The 7,629-nt window shown below is 37.8% G+C and overlaps 1 pseudogene; it reads left to right on the forward strand.

The window, feature by feature from the left end:
- Positions 1 to 1,162: 1,162 nt before the first annotated feature.
- Positions 1,163 to 6,235, forward strand: LOC104097464 (putative late blight resistance protein homolog R1A-3; annotated as a pseudogene).
- The last annotated feature ends 1,394 nt before the right edge of the window (positions 6,236 to 7,629 follow it).

The following is a 7,629-nucleotide window of genomic DNA, read 5'->3' on the forward strand; positions in this document are numbered from 1 at the left end:
CTGTTACAGGTGCTGCTGCAGTTTCAATATCAGATAAATCAGATTCTGACATCACCAAATTGTGGCATATGCGATTGGGGCATATGAGTAAAAAAGGTCTTTCCATCCTCAGTAAAAGAGGTCTCTTATGTGGCCAAAGTACCGAAAATATGGAGTTCTGTGAACATTGTGTGTTCGAGAAGCAAAAAAGAGTCAGCTTCAAATCTCCAACGATTCATAGAACAAAAGGTACTTTGGATTACATTCATTCAGATCTTTGGGGTCCTTCACGTACCCCATCAAAAGGTGGTGCCAGGTATATGTTAACTTTCATTGATGATTATTCAAGGAAAGTTTAGGTTTATTTCCTGAAAAATAAAAGTGATGTTTTCTTAAATTTCAAACAATGAAAAGTTTTGATTGAGAAGCAAACAGGAAAACAGGTTAATCGGCTTAGAACAGATAATGGCTTGGAATTTTGTAATGATGAATTCAACGAATTTTGCAAGAATGAAGGAATTGCTCGACATCGTACTGTGAGAATGATACCTCAGCAAAATGGTGTGGCAGAAAGGATGAATAGAACTCTTTTGGAAAGGGCTCGTTGCATGATTTCAAATGCTGGGTTGACAAACGCCTTTTAGGCAGAAGCTATCTCTACAGCTTGTTATATTGTCAACCGAGCTCCTTCTTGCACCTTTGAACTTTAAGACTCCAGAGGAAATGTGGTCAGGTACTCTTGCTAATTATTCTGATTTAAAGATATTTGGTTGTCCTGCATACATGCATGTAAATGATGGAAAATTAGAGCCAAGGGCTAAAAAGTGCATTTTCCTTGGGTATGCATCTGGGGTGAAAGGATACCGACTATGGTATCTTGATCCCACGGCACCAAAATTTATAATTAGCAGAGATGTAACCTTTGATGAATCCTCTATGTTACATTTTAGAAAAGAGTCTTCTAGTTCTTGTAATACAGATAAAGGAAAGAGTACACAGAACCAGGTGGAGATTGAGATTGGCATTCCTTGTGAGCCAAGCTCATCAACTTTGGAGCAAAATACAGTTGAAACTCCTGAAGTTGAGACAGAAGCTGAAATTCCTGAAGTTGAGACTCCTGAAGTTTAACTAGAAGAAGAGGAGTATTCTATAGCCAAATATAGACCAAGAAGAAAAGGTAAACAACCATTAAAGTTTGGAGATTATGTTGCATTTGCTTTTTCAGTTGCACAGGAAATTATGGCCGCAATGTGTTGTTTAAATATGACATGCATCATGGCCTTCCTTGCTTCATGGATAATATGGATGATTGTATCAGCTCACGTCATCGTTCTGAATCAAGTGCCACCATGACTGAGGAGCAGTTGGACTTGCTCCTCTTGAATCTCCACCATCTATCCAAGTATCATGCTAAACAGGTTTTTCCATCAATGAGTGAATATGAGATTCTTCACAATGTATGTGGCAACATAAGAGATTTCCATTTATTGAAAGTGAATGGTTGTGTTGATCATGAAATTATTGAATATGTCTTACCTCAGTTTCAACTTATGGCTGAGAGAGTAGGACGCTTCCTATGGCATAATCAAATTGGTGGACACTCTCGACTCTTCAAGCGAGCACATCTATTCTTGGAGATTATTCCAACTCAGTTGGAGGTTATGCACATATGTCTTACAAATTTAAAAGCTTCAACATCACCAGAAGTTGGAAACTTTATTAACCAGCTCCTAGAAACCTCTTCGGACATTCTTAGAGAATATCTGATTCATCTACAAGAGCACATGGTAAATTTTATTATTGCTAGCACTTTGGGGGCTCGAAACATTCATGTCATGATAGAGTTCCTATTAATCATTCTCACTGATGTGCCTAAGGACTTTATTTGTAATGGCAAGTTGTTTGAATTCCTAGCACGTGTTGGAGCACTTACCAGGGACGTATCAGTTATTGCTTGCAACTTGGAAGAGAAATCAAGGAATGGAGAGAGTACCAATGAAACAAACAGTGCAACTCTAGGCTTGCTCGAAAATATTAAATTCTTGAAGAGAGAACTCAAAGATGTTTACCTGAAAGCCCCAGACTCATCTCAACTCTGCTTTCCCATGAGTGATGGACCCCTGTTCATGCATCTTCTACTTAGACACTTAAATGATTTGCTCAATTCTAATGCTTATTCAGTTGCTTTGATAAAAGAAGAAATTAGGCTGGTGAAAGAAGATCTTAAATTCATAAGATCTTTCTTCGAGAATGTTGAACAAGAATTGTATAAAGATCTCTGGGCACGTACTTTAGATGTGGCATATGAGGCAAAAGATATCATTGATTCAATTATTTTAAGAGATAATGGTCTCTTACATCTTATTTTCTCACTTCCCTTTGCCATAAAAAAGATCAATCTTATCAAAGAAGATGTCTCAAATTTACTTGAGAAGATTTCCAAGAACAGGGGCATCATTGTTGTGAACTCTCCCAACAAGCCAGTTAAGCGCAAGTCATCAATAGCTGGTAAAATAATTGTAGGTTTTAAAGAGGAGACATACTTGATAATTAGGAAGCTCAGCAATGGACCAAAAACACTAGATATCATTTCGATCACTGGTATGCCGGGTTCGGGTAAAACTACTTTGGCGTACAAAGTGTATAATGATAAGTCAATTTCTAGTCGTTTTGACATCCGTGCATGGTGCACAGTATATCAAAAATATGACGAGAAGGATCTGCTGGAAAAACTATTTAATCAAGTTACTGGCTCAACTTCGAAATTCAGTGAGAATATTGATGTTGCTGACGAGCTATGGAAAAATCTGTTTGGAAAGAAGTACCTTATAGTCTTAGATGATTTGTGGGATACTGCAGCATGGGATAAGTTGAGAAGACATTTTCCTAGAGTTGAGAAAGGAAGTAGAATTATTTTGACGACTCGGGATAAGAAAGTGGCTTTGCATGCACAACACCACAGTGATCCGCTTGATCTTCGATTGCTAAGATTAGCAGAAAGTATGGAGTTATTAGAGAAAAGGGTCTTTGGAAAAGAAAGTTTCCCTGATGAACTACTGGATGTTGGAAAAGAAATAGTCCAAAACTGTAAAGGGCTTCCTTTGGTGGTTGATCTGATTGCTGGAGTCATTGCTCGGAAGGAAAAGAAAAGGAGTGTGTGGCTTGAAGTTCTGAATAATTTGCATTCCTTTATTTTCAAGCAGGAAGTGGAAGTGATGAAGGTTATAGGATTAAGTTACGACCATTTACCAGATCACCTAAAGCCATGCTTACTTTACTTTGCAAGTTATCAGAAGGACAGAGCACTTAACGTCCTTGTTTTGAAAAATCTTTGGTGTGGCGAAGGACTTGTACAACAGACAGAGATGAACAGTTTGGAAGAAGTGATGGAGGTTTATTTGGATAATTTAATTTCCAGTAGCTTGGTAATTTCTTTCAATGAAATAGGTAACGATCGGACTTGCCAAATTCATGATCTTGTGCATGACTTTTGTTTGATAAAAGCAAGAGAGGAAAAGTTGTTTGACTTGATAAGTTCAAGCGCTCCATCATCATCTTCTTCTGATTTAATGCCACGTCAAATAACCATTGATTATGATAAGGAGCACTTTGGGCACAACAATTTTGTCCTGTTCGATTCAAAAAAGAAAAGGCATTCTGCTAAACACCTCTATTCTTTGAAGATAAATGGACACAAGCTGGACAACCGTCTTTATGATATATGTCACCTAAGACACTTGAGGCTTCTTAAAGTGTTGGAATTATACGGCTCTTTTATCAAGGTAAATGATTCTTTGCTGAATGAGATATGCACGTTGGTTCACTTGAGGTTCCTACAGATTAAGACACAATTTTGCTGAAACTCTGCTGGTGGAAAACGACGGACCGCCCTTGATACTTCTACCGACAATTTTGGATCTTGTAAAGTTGCGAGTGCTGGACATAGATGACTGTTCTTTCTTTGATTTGGATACCAATCAACCTATACTGGTAGCAGAGGACTCAAAGTTAGAGAACTTGAGAATATTAGGACTCAAGCTTTCTTATTCGAAAGACACAGAGGATATTTTCAAAAGGTTTCCTAATCTTCAAGAGCTTGATTTTTTTCTCAAGGAATCATGGGATTGCTCAGCAGAGCAATATTGGTTCCCCAAATTGGACTTCCTAAATGAACTAGCATCCCTCCATGTAGAATTTGAAAGTACAAATTCAAATGATTGTGCACCCTCTGTAGCGGCAAATCGACTGTGGGATTTTCGCTTCCCTTTGAGTTTGAAAATATTGGGTTTGTGTAAGTTTCCTCTGACATCTGATTCACCATCAACAATAGCAAAACTACCCAAGCTTGAAGAGCTGTACCTTGAAGACACAATCATCGAGGGGGAAGAATGGAACATGGGGGAGGAAGACACCTTCCAGAAACTCAAATGTTTGACGTTGCAGCGAGTGAGTCTTGCTAAGTGGGAGGTTAGAGAGGAATCCTTTCCTGCGCTTGAGAAATTACGACTGTGGGAATGTCCTAAGCTTGAGGAGATTCCGCCTAGTTTCGGGAATATTTGTTCATTAAAAATTATCGAACTGTGGAGGAGCCCTCAACTTGAAGCATCTGCTCTGAAGATTAAGCAAGATGTAGAAGAAATGATGGGGGATATTCAGGTCCTTGTTTTTAACTGATTAAGTCCTTTTACCCTGGGAAAATATGTGAGTATAGACGAACTTATTACCTCCTTCATTTCATCATATATAGCAGAGTTTGACCAGTGTAATCTTCTTTTGCAGAATGCATGTAAGGAATACATCCAGCTTTAGAGGCTAAAGATAAACCCTCAGACATCTAATGCATTCTCCCTGCTATTTCCGTCCTCCTTTTCTTCATTTTGTGGGTAAATACTCCAAAGTTTGGTTCTTTTCAAATTGTTGTTCTTGTATACTCTCTTTTCTTCTTCAGCATGTCTTGAATTGTTTGCATATCATATGTTACTCCTCATGTCCAGAAACATACATGAGATTGCTAACTCTCCGCAATGATGGGATAATATTCACTCAGATATTGATTACAAGGGGATGAGAATAGTGCTGTAGGAGGTGTATTTGGAGGATAGCAAGAAGTGAAACAAAAGGCGGGCAACCTCTGTACTACATGAAAGTTATCTGGTGGGCAACAGGTCAATTTATGGCTATTCAAATATATGTATCTAAGAACTTTTTTCAAGTTTTTATATATCGTTCAAGAAATACCATCACAATCAGCTCATCGACGCATAGAGTTTTAATTGTGATGCAGGCTGGTGGAATTCACTCGCACCAAGAATCAGCCCATCGATGCATTTGGAGTTGAGGCTGCTATATCTTTGATCAAAATGTTTCAATAGGTGCTGCTGTACAATATTTGGCCTCATGTGCAACAGTAAGTGTTATTAAAAATCCTCCAGTGCCTATTAATACATCAATGCAGGATATCCCATCCCAAACTTCAGACAAATTGTTGCAAGAAAAATGTACTAATCCTAATGTGAGTGGGAAAGATGCAGTATTTCAGTCAAATTTGAGTAGTACCGCTACTGGTAGTTGTGATAATATAAGGGAAGCTGAAATTTTTAGTCCAAATGTGCAAGAGCCACTAAGCTATCACCTCCTTCACTGATACATTGTGCTTTGAATACCTTGTGCAGACTGAATGTGGCTATCACTGATGAGCACGCTGCTTCTGTTCCTCTGTCAAGAATCTCCAAGGCCTCCATTGTTGATTTTGATGCCAAAGTTGACGACACTAGCTATTGAAAAGTATTACAAGGGGCATGAGAATAATGCTTTAGGAAGTGGCATTATAATATCAACTTTCCTAAAAGTTAGTCTTGGGAATGTGCAAAGCACTGATGCATATGCTTAGTGTTCTGAGAAATACTATCATAATATGGACTAATCATGTTGGAGTCTTGATGTTGAATACTGATAAACAATGTGAACTCAGTTTACATAACAGTGAAGAGAGAGTAGATGCTGGTGCAACATCACCTGTAATGCAGAAAATTCAAATTCTCCGGTCTTTATTTGTAGTTGCAGTTAGCTCTACATGTGTAGATAATTTTGCTGCTATTCTTGCTCCATCTGCTGCACAGGACTTTTGACAAATTTTCCCCCCTTTTTTCTTCATTTTGTGTGCTTATGGTTAAATATTGGCACTCTCTAGTTATGTATTCCAAGATTGTTCTTTCAAAATTGTTGTTATTGTATACTCTCTTTTCTTTTTTTGGCATTTGAATTGTTTGCAAATCATCTGTTACTCTTCAAGTCCAGAAATGTTACTGCAAATCAAGAAACATACATGGGATTGATTACTGTCTGCAAACTTTGTACTATATCTGCAAAAAAAAAGAAGTGCAGGTGGATGAATTTGCGAATAGATGCAACTGTAGTTACTGTTTGCAGCTAGCTCTACATGTGCAGATGATGCTAGGCGGCTGCTTTTGCTCCATTAGCTATGAAACAACAAACAAGAAGCTCATAAAAAATGCAACAACTTTTCCTCAAATAATATGATACATCATGAGGAGCTATCACCTAGGGGAATTGCATCACAAAGTCCAGGGGCGGGTTAATTAAGTTGGGGGCCTAAAGCCAAACTTCAATAAAAGGCCTTAATTTTTTCGTTAAATATAAACCTTTAAAAATTATGATTAATAACTCTTATAATTGATTTCTTCTTAAAAAATCTTTCCAATTGATACCATAGCTAATCCACTTTGGTTATCCAAAAAGGTAACCAATCCATTTATTCATTGTTGATCTTAGATAAAATTTTATTAATTTTAATTTTGAAAAAGTCGTTTTCACTGAGGCAACAGTTATATGAATTGTTAGTTGGAATAGAATGAAGTTTTTTTTATTTGATTGAATATATCAATTAAAGTATTAGTTTCTATACTATTTTCCCTAATACTTTTAATTTGGAAAATAAGTCTTAACCATAAATATGTAACGACCCGAGCGGTCGTTTTGAGCATTAGCGCTTCGCTCGGTGGTTTGAGGGTATGAGTAGCTCCGTATGACGTATTACGACTTGTGTGTATCTTCGGTTTCGGGTGATTTATGTGAATTAGTTTGGAAGAATGAATTTTATTGTTGAAGCTTTAAGTTAGAAGAGTTACCAAGTTTGCCTTTTGCGTGTTTAACCCGGATCGGAGTTTTTATGGTTCCATTAGGTTCGGATGGTGATTTTGGACTTGGGCATATGCCTGGATTCGCATTTGTATATTTTGTAGAAGGTTTTGGCATATTTTGGTGAAAATTGGAAAGTTGAAGGTTTGGAAGGTTGAAAGGTTTGACCGGGAGTTAGACTTTGTTGATATGTTATAGATCTTGTTGGTATGTCTGTACGGCCGGAGACTTGTAAGGTATACCTGCTCGACGTTCGCAGGTCCCGAAGTCACCTTTTGCTATATTTTATTTCCATTATTTCCTATTATTCCGGAACAGTAGTGCACTTGAGTCCCTCATAAGTTTTTGGGTGGGTAAGGTTCGACATGCCTGATTTCGTTTGGGCCATTGATGGAGATGCAGCAACAACGTCATATACTAATGGTGACTTCTGCATAAGAAAACTGTATTAGCTCTAAGTCAATCCTTCTCCGCGCTTTTTTGCTTGAGCGC

The sequence above is a fragment of the Nicotiana tomentosiformis genome, chromosome 2, assembly GCF_000390325.3.
Source record: "Nicotiana tomentosiformis chromosome 2, ASM39032v3, whole genome shotgun sequence".
NCBI lineage: Eukaryota > Viridiplantae > Streptophyta > Magnoliopsida > Solanales > Solanaceae > Nicotiana > Nicotiana tomentosiformis.